A 20,395-nucleotide genomic window follows, 5' to 3' on the forward strand; every position below is an offset into this window, starting at 1 on the left:
TTTCCCATTACTGTGTTATTGCTGAAATCAGCAACTTCCCCTTACCTCTTTCTGATAATCACATCATCTCAGTCTCTCTCCCTTACTCCACCATACCCTCTCCGAAGACTACTCTCACACGTCGCAACCTTGATGCCTTGAGTCCTTACTCTTTTTCCCTCTTCCTTGACATGTACCCCGCAACTCCTCCCTTTCCTGTTCTGGCTACTTTCCTTAAACTTCACCTTTATTTCCATCATTGATCCGGTAATTACTCAAATCAACAACCATCCTCACCCCAACCCTCGCACTCTACAATGACCCACAACCTCCCAAAAAAAAGTTCAGCACAACAGAACTGTGAAAAAAATCTGTCTCATTCTCTGACATCCTTTATGCTCTCGTATTACAGATCCGCTCTGTATCCCTCCACTGGTATGTCCACTCCTCATATAATCATCCATGTCACCATCAAACCCTCCACTTTCTTGAGCTTTGTGACACTGGGCCTGATTCAGACCCGTTAGCTAGATGCATTAGCTCGCTCCCAGCGTATGCAAATTCGGCTTAGTGACGGCATAGCAGGCGATCGCACGGCAAGACATAAGCACGCACACTATGTCTTGTCGTGCGATCGCTTTGTGTATGTAGACGCCCATCAGCATGTCTTAAGACGCCAACTAACGCACGTCATCTCCAGGAAGTGTATGTAACCATTGGTACATCGAGTACCATCGGAAGCGAACGCAGCGCTTGTGACTGACTCTACCCTACCGCAAGCACTTCAGTGTAAAATACAACCAAGTGACGTGTACAATGACACATCTTTGCTAATAATGCACACCCATAAAACTCCATTTTGACAGTCAGACACGCCTGCGTTCGCAGCACCACTCCCCTGTTCACAGGCACCTTCCCCTGTTACCACCCACAAACGGCCCATTCTGTCACTCAAAGTAGCATCCAGTCTGTGTACTACGAGTGCACGATTCCCGATCGTATCGACTGGTTCGCGCACTGCGTCTTGTATGTATGCGCAGATTGCAAACATCGGCAGGCTACGAGCGAACGCAGCTTAGCCAATGGGTCTGAATCAGGCCCACTGTCCTCTCATGGCTGTCCCTGCAATTTTTTAACAGCTCCTTCGCTGTCTATCTCTCCCTCGTCCTGTTAGCCTTTCCCAAGGATTTGTCCTTAGTCCTCTTCTCTTTATACAGCTCCTACCTTGGAGATCTCATTATCTCTTTGGGCTTTCAATACAAACATTATGCTGATATTCAAATCCAGTGTTCTCCCCAGAAATTTTTTTCCAGCCGTGTGACATCCAAAAGTAGCCGGGTGGGAGCATTCGCAATTGTGCACGTGCCGGGAAAAGGGGTATCTCCCTTACCAATCCAGCCCGACAGGTCTCAGGCTGCTTCCCCACTGGCTCTCAGTCAAAAGTGCCCATTATACAGTGCCCCCTGTAGTTTTCCACTTTATGCATTGCCCCCTGTAGTTTAACTTTGCCCTTATGCATTGCCCTCTGGCTGAAGTAGTGCCCCCAGGCTGGCCCCTTATGCAGTGCCCCCAGGTTTAATAGTGTCCCTTATGCAGTGCCCAAAGGTTTAAATAGTGCCCCCAGACTGGTCCTGGCCCCAGCCCAGCACTTACCTTTACTTGCTGGCCGCTCCCGCTGCCTCACGCTGACTGGATCTAACTAGATCCAGCAGGCGCGCGGGGCAGGCTCCTCACGTCGCGGGTGACGTCATGACATCACCCGCGCAGTGCATCACTGGGAACGCTGGCCTCTGAAGCGATCGGAGGCTTTTTTTGGCCTCCGGTCACTTCAGAGGCCAGCGTTCCACAGCGGAGGACGGCGGGGAAAAGTGCCGGGGGCGACAGGCTGTTTCTGCCGGGCGATGCGCCCGCAGAAAACAGCCGGGGGAAGAACACTGAAATCTATCATTCCTCCCCAGACATTTCCTTCTCTATCTTATCTCCAACTTTCTCTCCTCTACCTCTGTCATCGTCTCAACACTTTATCTTAAACTTAACTCGTTTCCCCTTATTTCAGAACAGCTTTTCCTTCCCACTTATCTCTTTGCCAACACCACTTTGCCAACACCATACTCTCCTGTCCCTCGAGTCTGCTGCTTGGGAGTCACTCTTGACTCCTTACTCTCCTTTACCCTCCACATTCATGCCAATTCTGCCATTTCCACAATATCTAGGAATATGACCTCTCCTCACTTATGCTCCCAAATCTCTTATTCGTGCCCTTGTCATACCCTCTATGTACTACACCCACCTCTTACTTTCTTGTTTTCCTCTCTCATGACTTTCCTTTCTTACATCTATCCTCAATACTGCAGTTCATCTAATCATCGTGTCTTGTAACTGATTCAACCTCTCCACTTCTTTGAATCCTTCACTGGCTCCCTCCCTTTCCATACAGAATCCAGACTAAGCTCTTAACTGTAACATTCAAAATACCTAATCTAATAATTCATCTACTTCCTACACCTCTGATCTCATCTAGGTATACACTGCATTTGGGCTGGTTATCTGATCCCATTCCTGAGTCCAAAATTTCTCCTGTGTTGCTCCCTTTCTCATGAATTCACTCCCCAGCACTATAAATGGTCTACCAGCCAGCGTGGTATTAAAAATGTTCCTCTTCATTAATGCCCAACAGCTCTCATCACACTCTTTTCTCTCTGCCCTCACTTCTCATCTCTTCCTCGTTCACCTACCACTCATTGCACCCCTCCCCTAGTCTGTAAGCTCTACCAAGCAGGGCCCTATGCCCAATTCTCTCCCTGCACTACTCTGATCACTTCCTAGACACTGGGTCATTGAGTGTTGGTATGGTCACTCACAATATACTTTCAAATATAAAATTTCATCAGTGAATAAAACAGAAAATAAGGAAACCAAGACTAGACTGTACAGTACAAATAAAAAAATTTTTCCTTTTAAACAAAGTTGATTAAGTTTTTTGCCACCAGATCTCTCATTCTTTTTAGCAATAAAATTTGATCGCCGCTCACACCATGCTGTAAAATCCTCGGTACGCGCAAGTCTCTTTTTCATATAATCTTCTTCCTCATTATCTATATTGTCCCTAACAGAGCTCGCCTGTTTGTCTTTGACAGAAACCACAATTTCAACATCATTAACAATTTGGCACAGAGAACAGTGTCACTGCCTAATCATGCTTAAGCATCAGAAAAACCTGGAAGTGTTTCTAAACATGTTAAACTTGAACATGCACCTATGCTTCCATTTCTCTTGCCAATAATTTCTTCCAACCAGTTTTGCCATCCTGCTCCGTATTCCAAGAATTTGGAAACGTATGAGCAAACCTTAAGATTGAGTTTTCGAAAAAGCTACAATATATTCATTGTCCACTACTAACAGCAAATGGAAAGAAAAAAAAAAAACTTGTTTTTGTAAATCCCATTCAACTTCTCCAAAATGCTTTGATCCATTGATTGGAGAAGAGTAGTAATGTTTGAAGACAGAACTTTTACATTAAAGTCACTATCAATGTAAATTGTCTATAAAAAGTAAAACACTCAGGTTCTCTGTTCTTTTTTACATTTTGTATAAAATCATTAGCATACCAGTCGTAAAATATTTCAGAATCCAGCAATTGTTTTACTATTTATTGTATAATGGAAGAAATGAATGTTCTTAAAACATAGATTTTCTCACCATCGGCAATGGTAAAGTACATTGAATTGCTAAAAGTTATGGGATAGCAGTATGTAAAGGTAATGGTAGATGTAGTCATCGTACCGCGATGTCTTGGAAATGCCCAGACCTGCATCAGTTGCGATCTGACATTTCATGAGTCAGTTTGAACACCGGGCTAGACTACTCATGGCAAGGTGACATGAATTATTGGAGTTCGAACAGGACGTGATAGTGGGTGCCCGATAGATGGGGCATTCCATTTCCGAAGCGGTGCAGACATTCAACATTCCTCGATCTACGGTGTCACGTGTGTACCGGGAATACCTCATGGAAGGCTGTGGGCAGTGTAGTGGCCGACAACAAGTGCTGACCGTGACGAGCTGCGTCTGGCCAGAATTGTGCATGGTAACAGATAAGCAACACTGACTCAAATCAAATCCACATTCGATGCAGGAGGTACGATAAGCATATCCAGAAGGTCAGTGCAGCATTCTTTATCTTCTATTGGACATGGCAGCAGAAGACCCACCAGAGTGCATCTGTTAGCCCGACGCCACTGGCTCATGACATCACTAATTGGACCATAGAGGACTTGCAACATGTGGTGTAGTCCAATTAGTCACGGTTCCAGTTGTTTGGGGCTGATGGTAGGGTTCGGGTGCGGTGCAGATTCCATGAGGTTATGGACCCCAGTTGTGAACAAGGCATAGTAAAGTCTGGTGGTGGTTCCATAATGGTGTGGGGTGTGTTTACGTGGCATGAGTTGAGTCCGCTGGTCCGCCTGAACACATCATTGACAGGTAACTGCTACATTGCATTGATTGAGGATCAATTGCAGCCCTTCAGGGATTTCATGTACCCCCACAACGATGGAATAATCCAGCAGAATAATGCACCATGTCATCAGACCCAAGTTGTCCAGAATTGGTTCAAAGAGCAGTCTGGATAGTGGTGTGGCCACCACATCTGCCCAACAAAAACCCAATCGAGCATTTATGGGACTTGGTGGAGAGGTCCATTCACACTCATGATCCTGCACCTACAAATATCAGGGAGCTGTGGGAAGCTATGGGTCTTCCGTCCACTTGTGGAATCGATGGAACGTTCAGCAGCTGCACTTCACCAGGCTAGAGGGGAGTCATATATAATACTAGGCATCCATCCCATGACTTTTGGCTCTTCGATGTATGATGCCTACTAACAATTGTCCATACCATCACAGTGACTTGTTCTTTGCAGACATCAAAACCAGGAGCAGCTGGTTAGGTAGTGAATTCCAGTTCAGGCCAGTTTTGTCAGAAATGCATACATAAATCCGTTAAATAACTGGATTGATTTTTTTTTATGTACTGTATGAGCTCCTGATAATTCTTCTCATTGAATTTCTCTATGCTACAGTGTGAATATTTGAAAGTCCTCACCCGGCCTGCATTAGCTATAAAGTCACATGGGCAGTAAACTAACATGTTTTCACACAAAAAAAAAGGCCCATACGCTTCATAGTTGCACAAACCACAAACAAACTGCTTAGTTAATAGTGTTGTGGTTGGAATTTTTCATGCATTTATTTATTTATGTTTTTATCCAGTCTGGCTTTCAGTTCCAAGCAAACTTTAATATCCTCTTTAATATGCTCCCTTTTATTGTTTCTATATCCAAAATTGTTTCTCTTCCACATTAAAAATCTTTGTAATAGATGTTCCACTTTCCCCTTTTTTGAGTCTATTATTTTAATCTTTGCATCAATTGATACAACATTCCATCACAGTACATTTACATACTCAAAACAAACATGCTCAACAGTTCAATACAGCACAACATAGATGTATAAATTACTGTAAAGTAAAGCACACTCTTGTGCTAGATGGGTGAATACAAAAAACCTTTGTTCAGACTAAAACTGCAAGGAATGCTGTTAAACTGTTCAGTGCTTCTCAGATTAGGGAACGAAGACCAGGTAGTAGAGCTGTACCACTTAAACACAGTACAATATATTAAACTACTACCTGGTCCATAATAAAGAATAATAATATAATATGCAATATAAGAAACATGGAGGTTTGATCAGGAGCATAATATAACTAATTCAGAGTCCACTTTCAATTCACATGCGATTCTCTGTAAACCTTATTGTATTTACATGTAATAAAAACAATTAGATGAAAAGTTTATAGTGTAGTAAGTACTGTAACATTCTTTTAACACCACTTTGTGAGGTATACAAAGCTTAAAAATGGTCATCAACACTTCATCCTTTTGAAATGTGCCCTTACGTGAAATAAAACAAATAAGCGTATCAAATCCAATATTCTCCTCCTTCTTACATAGAACCATTACCCCAGGGAAGATGAGAGTTATGGTAAGAACTTACCTTTGTTAACTCTCTTTCTTCGAAGTCCACAGGGAGAACTTGGGGTGTAGGCGATGGGAACCAATCCGGGCACCAGGCAGTTAAAGCTTTAGCTCCCAGGATGCACTGGGTCTACTCTCCCCATACCCCGCCCCAGAGGCACCTCAGTTGGTAATAAGCCAAAGGCCGGAGGAGGATAAGAGAAGGAAAACTGGTACACTCAAGAAACACTCAAAGAAAAGACGGGAAATCGGTGACCAGCAATATCGCCCATATGAAGCCAGGTGCGTCAGGGCAGGAGCCCTGTGGTTTATGGACTTTGAAGAAAAAGAGTTAACAAAGGCAAGTTCTTACCATAACTCATTTTCTTCTTCAGGGTCCATAGTCTCCACAGGGAGACATTGGGGATATCCTAAAGCAGTCATTTTAAGGGTGGGGACGCTCCTGTGCGGAGAGGAGAATCTGGTGCCAAAGAAAGCATCCTCAGAGGTGAAAGTATCAAATGCATAGAACCTTAGAAAGGTCTGGACAGAAGAACACGTGACCGCCTTACAAAGCTGAATAGCCGAGGCACCACGGCGAGCTGCCCATGAGGGACCCATAAACATAGTAGAATGAGCCTTAATAGAAGACGGCACAGGCAGGCCTGCCATACGAAGCCATCTAGCCAATGTTTGCTTATTGGCTGGCCATCCCTTCTTGTGAAATCCATAGAGCACAAACAAGGAGTCTGATTTCCGAAGAGAACTGGTACTGTCCACATAAATCCTGAGGGTGTGGACCACATCCAAAGAGGCCTCTCCTTCCGAGAGGTCTGGAGATAGAAAGGCTGGTACTATAATTTCCTGATTAATATGGAAACTAGCAACAACCTTAGGTAGGAACTCAGGGCAAGTACGAAGCACCACCCCTGTCCTGGTGAAATATCAGAAAAGGAGGATGACAGGAGAGCACTTCCAATTCTGATGCCCTTCTGGCAGATGCAATGGCCAGAAGAAAAAAAAAAAAAAAGAGTCTTAGCTGTTAACCACTGAATCTAGTGGTTCAAATGAAGGACCTGAAGAACTACTGCCAAATCCCAAGGAGCCTCTGGTGGGACAAAGGGAGACTGAATCCGGAGGACACCCTGGAGGAAGGAGCGGATATCTGGAAGCGGAGCAATTCCATGTTGGAACCACACTGACAGTGCAGAGACATGCACTTTCAACGAGGCCAGGTGCAGGCCAAGGTCCAACCCAGCTTGAAGGAATGCCAGTATTCTGAAAATTCGAAACACCTGAGGGTCGTACGCCTTTGTACGACACCACTGGAAATATGTATGCGACACACTGTGGTAGATCCTGGCAGAGGCAGGTTTATGCGCTCTAAGCATCGTGTTGATGACCGAGCTAGAGAATCCTTTGAACCTTAGGAGGGATGTCTCAAGAGCCACACCATCAAAGACAGACGATCCAGGTCCGGGTAAAGGCAAGGACCCTAAGACAAGAAGTCTGGACGTTGAGGTAGCAGGAACGAAGTGTCGATGGAGAGACTCCGAAGATCTGAGTACCAATGATGTCTGGGCCAAGCTGGAGCCACCAGCAGGACAGTGCCTCTGTCTTGCTCTGAAGAACTCAAGGAAGCAAGGAGACAGGAGGAAATAGGTATGCAAACCGGAAGGTCCATTTTACTGACAGAGCATCCACCAGGCTTACTTCGGCATCTCTTGTTCTGGACCAGTACACTGGTAACTTGTGATTGTGTCGGAAAGCCATGGAGGTCCACCTCTGGGAGACCCCATTTGTCCAATAGGAGTTGAAATACCTCTTGGTGAAGAGATCATTCCCCTGGATGCACGTCGTGATGGCTGAGGAAGTCAGCTTCCCAATTGAGAACTCCCGGAATGAACACTGCCGAAATGGCCGGGAGATGAGATTTTGTCCATGTCAGAATGCATGACACTTCTGTCATTGCTGCCCGATTCGAGTGCCTCCTTGATGGTTGATGTACGCCACTGTGGTGGCATTGTGAAACTGAAGCTGCACGGGCTTTCTGAGAAGAATGTGCTTTGTCATCATGAGGGCCCTGGACACAGCCCGAAGTTCCAATATGTTGATGGGCAGGGATGCCTCTACCGTTGTCTATCGGCCCTGAAAGGTGTGTTGACCGGTCACTGCGCCTCATCCCCAGAAACTGGCGTCCGTTGTTAGGAGTACCCAGTCCGGGATACAAAAGGAGCAACCCCTTGGTTAAATGAGAAGTCTGTAGCCACCATGGAAGGGACAGACACACCTCCGGAGAGAGTATCATCGTCTGAGCTCTGATCCGGTGGGGTAATCTGTTCCACCTGGAGAGGATCATCCCCTGCAGGGGCCAGGAATGGAACTGAGCACATTCCACCATGTCGAATGTGGACACCATTGATCCCAGAACCTGCATCGCCGAGCTGCTGCAGCGTGGAGATCTCTTCTGGAGTTCGAAAGATTCTCTGCTGGTGAGAGTCCCGAAGGGCTCCCAAATGAACCATCATCTGTGAGGGAATTAAGGAGGACTTTTTCCAATTGATTAACCAGGCATGTGTGTGTGTCACAACCGGGCACTAGGAAAACCTCTGATGAGGTTAAGAACCGCGGGGTTAGGATAGATGTGGGCAAATGACTAGGGTGACAGGCTAAGTCTTCTAATTGCGGCCAAACCCAATTTTGGCTAGACCTGCCCAGAGGTGCGGAGTTTAACTGACTTGGTTGTTTCTCTAGTGACCCCTCCAATTGGAATTTGTTTTTTGCCACACCAAGTGAGCAGGGTGCAGCCCTATGGACAGGTACCTGGGTATGGCAGAAGACTTAAATAATGCACAGAAAACAACTAACACAAGGTACACTAGAAATCAATGGCTAGTACTGAGACACTGGGACTGAATACGCTGAGATGCTCCGAAGACGTACTGGATATGAGACACAGGAACAAGTACACGAAGATGCCACTTGGGGCGCACTGGGGGAATAGACTGAACTTGTGCTGAAACATGGAGACAAAGTATACCAGGATGCCACTAGGGACACACAGTATGAACTTGTAATTTATACTGAAAACGAGGATTGAATACACGGAGGTGCGACTTGAGAGACACAGGATGAAATGGTAACTTGTACTGAACACGGAGGCTGAATGCACAGAGGTGCGACTTGAGACACACAGGATGAACTTGTACTGAACACAAGGATTGAATACAGGGAGGTGGGACTTGAGCCACACAGGATGAACTTGTACTGTAATTGTACTGACACAAGGATTGAACACAAGGGAGGTCTTAAGGAAAGCACAAGAAGCCAGGAACACCGAGGAAAGTAATACAGCCTCTGGAACATGAGACGGTTGTCACAGGGAATGACTATGTGCAGTCATACAGTAATGTTGATCAGCAACTTCCTGTTGCAGGAGTCAAACCCAAATACCCTTAGGCAGCTGGTCATTGGATCAGGAGATCAGCTGGGAGACTGCAGGGCTGCCATTGGAGGACACTGATCAGGTGAGATGAACCAACATGGCTGCGCCCATGCCCGCTAACACGGAAGTCAGGATGCACACATGGAAGTCCTAGCAGATCCCGAGACTCAGCCCTAACCCATCACTACAACTGGCGACTGAACGCCTCGGAGCCTTAAGACACCAGTTCAGTGATGAGTAAAGCGATCCCAGGCCGCATCCTGACAGTACCGCCCCCCCCTTTCAGGGTGGACTCCGAACACCAAAAACATGCACCAGAATTCATTCCAGAAAAAATTCCAGGAATACAAAAAGGGTCCCTTGAAAAAAATTTTCACCAAAGCATATTTCATGAATCTTGAAAGATTGACTAAATTTACCTCTGAAAAAAATTTGTTTGAGAACATCAGAAAAATTACACTCCACAAACTTGAAAACTATTTTCTCAGACTCAATGAGGACTTTGTAGATTTATGAAATGATGTTTTCTTCTTCCTGACTGATAGATCTTGTACCATATTGTCTTGTAAAGGGAGTAAAGTGGTACATCTGAGTTTGATATCTGAAGATGGTGAAGACAAACTAGAACCTTTGTCAGAAAAGATAATCGAAGTCGGATCCACAGGAGCAAATTCTTTAATCAGAGCCGTACTGAAAGCCATCACATCCTGTAGGATAGGATCCTTGGACTCAATAAGTTGGTTAGTCCACTCCAAAGCTCTTCCTCTGAAGTTCATGATGAGAAACTTGACAAGGTTGGTGGAAATGATACCACAAGACAGATCGGTTCTCATTAGTGTGTCGTCATGTTTAAGCAACGTGGTGTATTGGGGTACTTCTCCATCAAAGACTATAGGCACCAATGCGTCAGAGGAGTCCTGAGCTACGGAATTATCTTTGTAGACAATATCACTTGGAGATTCTTTAGACCGAAGATTGGTTGACTCAACTAAACTTGATTGGAGCTCCTCACTCAAATCAACAGAAGAACCAAAAAGAAATTCAGGAGAATTGGAGTTGGTATTTATTAATTCGTAAAGGCCACCTTCATCTTCTTTCATTTGGACTCTCCACCATCACGTCCCATGATTAGGTAATTGAACTTATTACTAATATTTTTAAAGACTTTGCCTCCATATCCTTCTATTAATGTCTTAGTCTCATTTTTTGTTATGGACTCCAAAACTCCTGTAAACACGAACGTTAGACCTTACAAGCATTTATTTGCACCTAGGGGAATCTGCTTGGCATTGAAATTTTAAGCTGTAGAACTAGTTTTGTCTTCAGGAGAAAGATCTGACGAAGAACAAAAAACTTTTATGGTCCTTAACTTAGAACTCTTTTCTTCTTGAGAAATGGGTACTTCAGATGAAGTGGACATACAGACTGGAAAGGATGAGTCACTTGAAACCTTTCTTAGAAGAGAGACTTTTGAAGACCTCTCCTGAGATACCACACTCGAAAGCTCCGCCTGAGACTTGAAATGGAGACCCCCTTCTTGGGGTGTGAAACATGAAATCTCCTACTGGGGTGAGAGACTCTAAACCCCCTCCTGGGGGGGGGGGGGGGGAGACTTGAAACCCCCTCCAGGGGTGAGAGACTTGAAACCCTCGCCTGGGGTACGAGACGTGAAACCCCATCCTGGGGTGTGACACTTGAGACCTCCTCCTCGGGTAACTGACTTGACATTTCCTCCTGGGGTACGAAACATGAGATGCTTCTTGGGATGCAAGATCACATACTGCCCTTCTGGGGTGAGAGACCGAAGACCCATTCTTGGGGTACTATACTCAAAAACCCCTCCTGGGGTATAGCATCATAAGACCCCTCTGGAGGAACAAAACTTGAAACCCTCTATTGGGGTGTAAAACTCAAAACAGAAACCCCCTCCTGGGACAAAACACTTGTAAACCCCGCCTGGGGTATAGAACTCCAAACGAAGGCCCACTCCTGGGGCGTGAAACTCAAAAGGTTTCCTTGGGGAGAGAAATTCAAAACCCTCTCCTGGGGTACGACCCTTAAAATATCCCCCTGAGGAATGAAACTGGAATCCCCATGTTGGGGTTCAAAACTTGGATCCCCCTCCTGGGGCTTGAAACTTGAACTAATAGAAATAGGAACCGGTTGTTCCGAAGAGCCTTCCCGAACCACACCAGAAGCTAACATTGGAGTATCGAAAGTTCTCCTAGAAACTTTAGTACAGTGTACCCTTATTGGTACAGCAAACTCAGGTAGGAGTTTACGGCAAGGTAGTTTGTTCCATTGAAGGTGATAGCACAATTGCTTCTGGCGTAGTAACGTCACACTTTCCCCCAGTGGACAGCACAATGGTTGCTCCTCCAGACCCTACTGGATCACTAGAATTCTTAGCACAGGGTATGCAACAAATTTTGTCTGGTTTGAGACCGGATCCACTAGAACCTTGTGTCTCTGTGAGCTTTGTAGAGAAAGCTATTTTCCCAAAATTTCCCTGATGTGGACAACAATATCTTGTGGCTGTACCCCAATTGAAAATTTGATTTTTCTTATTCGTGGACCTTTCTTCCTAGTCTGGACCAAGGGATACTGAAACCTCCGATGGTTGATGGACAGAACCAAAAGTGCAGACATGGGTTTTCTCACTTTTTTCACCATTTCCTAGTGGACGAAGAATACAATCTTTAATAAAGTGATCTTCATGACCACAATATCGGCAAAGGTGTCATTCCCGGCGTCACTGGTGTTCAAGTTCAGTAAGTCTAGGACGCAGGAAGCTTCAATGCCTCACTATCTTGAGTTGAGGAGATGGTAACTGAATCAGCTGGGGCACTAGAACCCTTAGAAAGACCTTGGAAAATTTTGGGAAGAAGATATTGTAGTTGTTCAAATAACTGGAGAAAACTCATGAAATGTTTAGTAACGCCGGCATCAGACAACTGCGAGGTCGGGAGACACTGGGAAGGTGCATTAGAGGATTTAGAAGAATTTTCTGCCATAGGTGTAGATGAGACTTGAGAAAAAAAAGACATAGGAGACTTCATCTGAAACAAATTATAAATCAAATGGAGATAGTCTAGTGAGAATGGAAATACAACATTTTAATTGGCTAGAATATTCTTGCAGTTGCTGACTCACGAGTTGCAGACTTATCTTGAGAGCTTTTATTCGGGCAAGCAATTCATGACAACTTACTTGATGCAGAAACCCGACGGCTTGCATGTTTTTTTTTGGGCTGATCAAACTGTCACAACCGGGCACTAGGAAAACCTCTGATGAGGTTAAGAACCGCGGGGTTAGGATAGATGTGGGCAAATGACGAGGGTGACAGGTTAAGTCTTCTAATTGCGGCCAAACCCATGTTTGGCTAGACCTGCCCAGAGGCGCAGAGTCCATCACTTGGTGGTTTTCTCTAGTGACCCCTCCAACTGGGATTTAGTTTTCGCCGCACCAAGTGAGCTGGTCGCGGCCCTCTGGACAGGTACTTGGGAATGGCAGAAGACTGAAATAATACACAGAAAACAACTAACACAAGGAACACTAGAAATCACAGAGGAATGGCTAGTAATGAGACTGAATACGCTGAGATGCTCCGGAGACGTACTGGATATGGAGGGATGAAGTTTACTGAGACACAGAAACAAGTACACGAAGATGCCACTTGGAGCGCACTGGAGGTATAAACTGAACTTGTGCTGAAACTTGGAGACAAAGTACACAAGGATGCCACTAGGGACACACAGGATGAACTTGCAATTTATACTGAACATGAGGATTGAATACACAGAGGTGTGACTTGAGACACACAGGATGAACTTGTACTGTAATTGTACTGAACACGAGGATTGAACACACAGAGGTCTTAAGGAAAGCACAGGAAGCCAGGAACACAGAGGAAAGTAATACAGCCTCTGGAACATGAGACGGATGTCACAGGGAACGACTATGTGCAGTCATACAGTAATGTTGATCAGCAACTTCCTGTTGCAGGAGTCGGACCTAAATACCCTTAGGCAGCTGGTCATTGGATCATGAAATCAGCTGAGAGACCGCAGGGCTGCCATTGGAGGAGACTGATCAGGTAAGATGAACCAACCAGCGCCTATGCCCGCTAACACGGAAGTTTGGATGCGGACCTCGTGGAGAATCCTCAGCCCTAACCCATCACTACAACTGGCAACTGAACGCCTCGGAGCCTAAAGACACCAGTTCAATGAAAAGGCCGATCCCAGGCCGTATCCTGACAGTTTGTAGACAAGCAACTGTCAGTTGCAGGTGGTAGTGAAGCACTTCTGGAGAACTCGCTAACAAGAGGAGATTGTCCAGATATGGTAGGAGCCGGATACCCTGACTTCGCAGGTGGGCTGCCATGACACCCATAATTTTGGTAAATACCCTTGGAGCTATGGATAGGCCAAAGGGCAGCGCCTGAAACTGGAAGTGTTGTTGCAGTATAGCAAACCGCAGATAACCCTGGTGAGAAGGTGTAATGGGAACAGGAAGGTACGCATCATGAATGTCCAGAGATACCATGTAATCCCCAGGTTCCATAGCCAGTATGATGGATTGCAAGGTTTCCATCCTGAACCTGGGCACCCTGAGGAACTTGTTCAGAGCTTTGAGGTTGAGGATAGGCCGATGAGACCCATTCGGTTTCTGAAACAGAAAGAGTAGAATAGTAACCAGTCCCTCGTTGAGATAGTGGAACTGGTACAATTACCAATGCTTGCAGCAAGGACTGTATGACTTTCTGGATCTGCAAGGCCTTGGTTTTGTCTGAAAGAGGGTCTGTGCAGAAAAACTGGTGGGGAGGCCTTCGAAGGAATGAGAGGGCATATCCCTGAGAGACCACTTCTCTTACCCAAACATCCTTGGTGGTTTGACACTAGTACTGGGCGAACGGAAGAAGTCGGCCTCCCACTTGGAGTTCCCCAGAGGGAGGCCCACCCAGTCAGACTGCGGGTTTATACTCCTGTTTGGAGGCTGGGTGTCTTGTGCTCCAAGGCCTGTTTCTTAAGCTTGGCAGTTTTCTTGGCAGCAGACTGCCTAGGAAAGGATCTAAAGGAGGAGCTACGAGCCTTTGCAGGAGCAGATGCTGAAGGCAGAATTGCAGATTTTGATTTGGCTAACGCGTCAATAATCCTGCCAGGTCTGGACCAAACAAATTCTCCCCATTATAGGGTAAGGCCTCCAGGCCTTTCTTAGAATCGGCATCTGTGCTCCAATAGCGTAACCACAGGGAACGGCGAGCAGACACGGCCGCGCCCGAAACCATGGATGTCAGTAGACTAGCATCCAGAGCGGCCTCACCAATATATGCAGCCACGTCCCTAATATGGCCGTTCAGTGACACCTGATCCTCTGGAACTTCCGAGGAGTCCTCAAGTGTATCGGCTCAAATCTCTATAGACTTAGCTACCCAGGAGATAGCCATGGATGGGCAGGCAACAGCTCCTGAAAGAGATTAAATAGACTTCAGGCAAGTTTGCACCTTCCTATCCGTAGGATCCTTTAAGGAAGAAATGGAATGCATAGGAAACGTTGCACTTTTTATTAGCCGTGTGACGTGTGAATCCACCGCAGGTGTGGGATTCCCACTTTTTACAATAAGCCTCCGGAAACGGGTAACAGGAGGTCAAACATTTCTGAGGTTGATACCTCTTACCAGGCGATTGCCAGGCATCCGCCATGTGATCCACAAGATGATCTGACAGAGGGAATACTGCTGAAGTCACCTTCACCTGTTTAAACAGTGCGTGTTTGGATTTAGGGACTGGCTCATAATCCTCAATAACCAAAGCGGATCTGACCGCACGCACCAAGGCAGGAATATTAATCCTTGACTTAGGTTCCGGCTCTTGCCGAAGGGAGTCAGGGTTAGAGGTATCAGCCACCTCTCCGTCATCAGAAGACATCTCAGACTCTGATAGCTGTGTGGATTGAGATTTACAACATCGGACTCTTAGCTGGTCTAACGGGCTTCTCACTCTGTAACATGGTTTGAAAAGCAGTAGAGGTTGCTACCAGACTCTATACTGAGTTAGAGAAGACATCCACCCATGGTGGAGGGCTCTGTAGCAATCCCACTGTGGGCATGACTGCCTGCTGAGGTACAGAAGGGGTCTGCATATTCAGTGGTAGTCCCTGCGAGTGAGGGACGGGCTGCTGCAGTACTCCCATAGGAGGAACAACAGCCAGGACTGCCAGGCGGTCTACAATGGAGGCCAGCATCTGAGAGAAAGCCGCCCAATGGTGCTCGTGTACTGATGTCAGGGGCTTCGAGGAACATGACGACTTATAACACCTCATACATAGTCCATCCTGAACCACATCCTCCTAACTGAAACCTGCAGTACATAATCTGTAAGATTGCAACAAAAGTACAGGAATGTGTCCATTAACCTTGTCAGACATATCTGCGGGGTAAATGACGCACAATAGCGCACTGTGGGCTCGATTCAGACCCGCTCGCTAGATGCATTCGTATGCACCCAGCATATGCAAATCCGGAACACTCCCAACATGGCAGGCAATCGCACGGCAAGGCATTAGCACGCCCACTACAGTGCATCCGGAAAGTATTCGCAGCACTTCACTTTTTCCACATTTTGTTCTGTTACAGCCTTATTCCGAAATGGAATAAATTCATTTTTGTCCTCAAAATTCTACACACAATACCCCATAATGACAATGTGTAAAAAGTTTTTTTGAGATTTTTGCAAATTGAATTAAAAAAAACAAAAACAACAAATAAGAAATCACATGTACATAATTATTCACAACCTTTGTTCAACACTTATAAACTGTCGCCCCAGTCTGAGGTCAAGAGCACTCTGGAGCAGGTTTTCATCCAGGATGTCTATGTACATTGCTGCATTCATCTTTCCCTCTATCCTGACTAGTCTCCTAGTTCCTGCCACTGAAAAACATCCCCACAGCATGATGCTGCCACCACCATGCTTCACTGTAGGGATGGTATTGGCATGGTGATGAGCAGTGCCTGGTTTCCTCCAAACATAATGTCTGGCATTCACACCAAAGAATTAAATATTTGTCTCATCAGACCAGAGAATTTTGTTTCTCATTGTCTGAGTCCTTCAGGTGCATTTTGGAAAACTCGAGGTGGGCTGCCATGTGCTTTTTACTAAGGAGTGGCTTCCGTCTGGCAACTCTACCATACAGGCCTGATTGGTGGATTGCTGCAGAGATGGTTGTCCTTCTGGAAGGTTCTCCTCTCTCCACAGACGAATGCTGTAGCTCTGGCAGAGTGACCATCGGGTTCTTGGTCACCTCCCTGACTAGGGCCCTTCTTCCCCGATTGCTCAGTTTACACGGCCGGCCAACTCTAGGAAGAGTCCTGGTGGTTCCAAACTTCTTCCATTTACGGATGATGGAGGCCACTGTGCTCATTGGGACCTTCAAAGCAGTAGATATTTTTCTGTACCCTTCCCCAGATTTGTGCCTCGAGACAATCCTGTTTCGGAGTTCTATAGACAATTTCTTGGACTTCATGCTTGGTTTGTGCTCTGACAAGCACTGTCAAGTGTGGGACCTTATATAGACAGATGTATGCCTTTCAAAATCATGTCCAATCAACTGAATTTACCACAGGTACAGTAGACCCCAATTAAGCTGTAGGATGATCAGTGGAAACAGGATGTATCTGAGCTAAATTTTGAGCTTCATGGCAAAGGCTGTGAATACTTATGTACATGATATTTCATAGGTTTTTTTTTATTACATTTGCAAAAATCTCAAATTTTTTCTATACACATTGTCATTATGGGGAATTGTGTGTAGAATTTTGAGGACAAAAATGAATTTAAAAAAAAGTGAAGCGCTGTGAATACTTTCCGGATGCACTTTATGTCATGGCGTGCGATCGCTCTGTGTATGCAGACGCCCACCAGCCTGTCTTAAGACGCCCACTTGCGCACGTCATCTCCAGGATCTGTATGTAACCATCGGTACTGTACATCGAGTACCACCGTAAGTGAATGCAGTGCTTGTGGTTGACTATACCTTACCGCAAGCACTTCAGGGTGAAATACAACCAGGTGACGTATATTATGACGCTGCCTGTTAATTATGCACGCCTCTGAAACGGCGTTAAGATGCTAAGGCACGCCTGCGTTTGCACCTCCACTCCCCCGTTTCTAGTGACCTGCCCCTACCAACTTCTACAAACGGCTTCTCCTGTCACTCATTTTACAGGGCAGTCTATGCGCGGCGAGCGTACGCTTCCCGATCGTTCGCACTGGTTCGCGCACGCGCATTGCGATACGTAAGCATGTGCAGAATGCAAAAATAGTCTGGCTGCGTGCGAACGCTTCCAAGCGAGAGGGTCTGAATCTGGCCCTGCATACAAAGCAACCACGAGTTAAGTATAGATACTAACAGGGAGCAATAAACTGGTCCTGTCTTATGCTTTTGCAAGATGCAGGAATCTGGCACAGTGCAGCACACAACAGTATGTGACAGACCTCAGAAATATTGTGTGTATATAAATATATATATATATATATATATATATATATATACATAGACACACACACACACACATATATATATATACATACACACACACACACACACTCACATCTGAGGTCAGGTATGAACGACCCTTAACACCACCTGTATTTAGGGCAGAATGAGAGAAAGGGTATAGTCATAAGATGACAGATTGAAAAAAGACAGAGATAGCACTGGGGACAAGTCACGTACTATGCAGGAAAGACGATGCAAAGCAGCACTATACTCAACTACACAGACGCAGTGTCTGGTAGGAAATAGCGCTACATATGCTGACCCTGGGGAGAGGTATGCAGGGGGACCGGACCACGCGCTGTCCTGGGAGAGCTACGACTGTACACTTAGAGAATGGCTGCCGGAGAACTCAGAGGGGGCATGTCCGAAGGAGGAGAGCAGCTCAGGGAAGCCAGACCGCAGTGGAAAGGCACGCTGAGCAGAGGGGAGGACCCGCTTCAACAGGGAAGCGGTCTCCCTTGACTGGTTATTAAGCCCTGGGAAACCTGCAACCAATAATGTCCCTGGTGGTCAAGTTGGAGTGCGATGGCCAGAGCCTGCGTCCACACACAGCGCCTCCGGTCTGTCCCGGGACCGGAGTTATCGACTGCCATTATACACGGGTCACCACGAGCGGCGACCCGCCTTACCGTCCCGATGTCCGGGTCCTCTCCAGGGGCCCTGGCTAGCGCTGACCCCGGAATGCCAGCCGAGATCCACGATCAGTACTGGCGTCGCGACACCGGAGGGGTGGCGGAGCGGCAGCACAGACGTCCCGCGGACAGTCTGTTGCTGTGCACTCTAGTCGCTTGTAGAAGTAACTAAATAAAATAAAGAAAAAAGCTTTAGGGGCTGATGAACACTGCTGCAAAATGGTGACCCGACTCCGGTTGGGCACCAACGAAACTGAGGTGGCTCAGGGGCGAGGTATAGGGAGAGTGGTCCCAGTAAATCCTGGGAGCTAAAGCTTTAACTGCGTGGTGCCCGGATTAGTTCCCATCACCTACAGCCCAAGGTCTCCCTGTGGAGCCTATGGACCCTGAAGAAATGGTAATACCGAGTGAATCTTTAATAAACAACTGCAATTACAAACAAAGATATCTTTAAAATAAGAGTTTCTGTGGAAATATCATCAGAAACAAAATATGACAGCACTTTAAGACATGGATGGGCTGCTTCATCTGGAGCCAGTCTTTACCTTGTCTAGTGGAGATGGAACACCCAGTGGCTTGTTTACATCTGGAAGTGGCAGTCAACAGTGTTCATGTAGGAACAGGATATCCCCCTGACGTGTTTTCAATTTGTAGCCAAATAAAAGCAAATCAAACATCCATGTTTCTTATACTGTACAGTATATTGCTAATAAAGCAACTCAGAGGCAAACCACGAAATGTGCTAAACTGACACAAGTCATCAGAGGTATGTAATGTAAAAGATGGGTGCAAATAGTGGATGAAGAAGATGGAAGCCAGTACTAGCAAACTGCTTGAGATTGGCTGTTTGCGAATGCTCGGTTAACACTGTTTGGTGATTTGTTCATCAGCCAGGCAAAAAAATATGCTTTTTGTATACTTAAAGAAATGTATTTTGAGGGTAAAAATACGCTATTTTTGCATGTAAATGTATTACTTATAATTTACACTCTTAATGGCCAACTCTGCATTAGCTCCAGACTGATTTCTCACTGAGGGCCTGATTCAGACCCGCTCGCGAGCGGTCGCAAGCGGGTCGATGTTGGCCAAGTGCGCGTGCGCACGAGGGAGCCGGCTCCGTCGTGCGCATGCGCGAGACCCGCATAGCGACGGGCAAGCAGTCGCTATGGGTCTCGCTACAAAGGAGGCGTGCTGTCAATGTTGAGTGACAGCTTGCCCCCTTTGGTGGGCGTGCCGGGGCGTTGCTGCCCAGACGGAGGCGTTCCCATGGGAACGCCTACTGTCTGGGGCCGGCCCCACTGATATCACAAATGATGTCAGTGAGAGTGATTTTGGCTCTGATAGAGCCAAAAGCACTCCAGGGCTTGCGGCAGACGAGACCCCCGATGGTCGCGATGGTCTTGAGCATCGCGACCATCTTTTTGGCCACTCGCTATAGCTGTGGGTGGTCACCCACAGCTATGCGAGCGGCCAGGAGGCCGCTCTTAAAAAAGAGAGGGAGGGAACTGATTCAGAGCGAGCGCTCTGAAAGAGCGTCCGGCTCTGAATCAGGCCCTGAGTTTAGAAGTAGGATAGTAAAAATACTGCAAAAGATACTCTTGGGGGCATGTCGATGGATGATACTTCACTTTTGCATGAACTCCAATTTGCTGTAAGGACTCACTCAGTTGAAAGAATTTAACAACTGGAACAAACAGTACTGTGTGTGAAATTAGATGTTGGAGTAAAGATTTTTCTGGTTTCTAGTAAGTGTAACTTTTCCACC

General features: G+C 46.2%; 1 protein-coding gene across 5 annotated transcripts in view; it reads right to left on the reverse strand.

Moving 5' to 3' along the window:
• The window catches only part of CENPC (centromere protein C), a 250,358-nt gene that overhangs the window by 6,374 nt on the left and 223,589 nt on the right, over positions 1-20,395 (reverse strand). The window lies entirely within an intron of this gene.

The sequence above is a fragment of the Taudactylus pleione genome, unplaced genomic scaffold (genome assembly GCF_031769625.1).
Source record: "Taudactylus pleione unplaced genomic scaffold, aTauple2 ptg001339l, whole genome shotgun sequence".
Classification (NCBI taxonomy): Eukaryota; Metazoa; Chordata; class Amphibia; order Anura; family Myobatrachidae; genus Taudactylus; species Taudactylus pleione.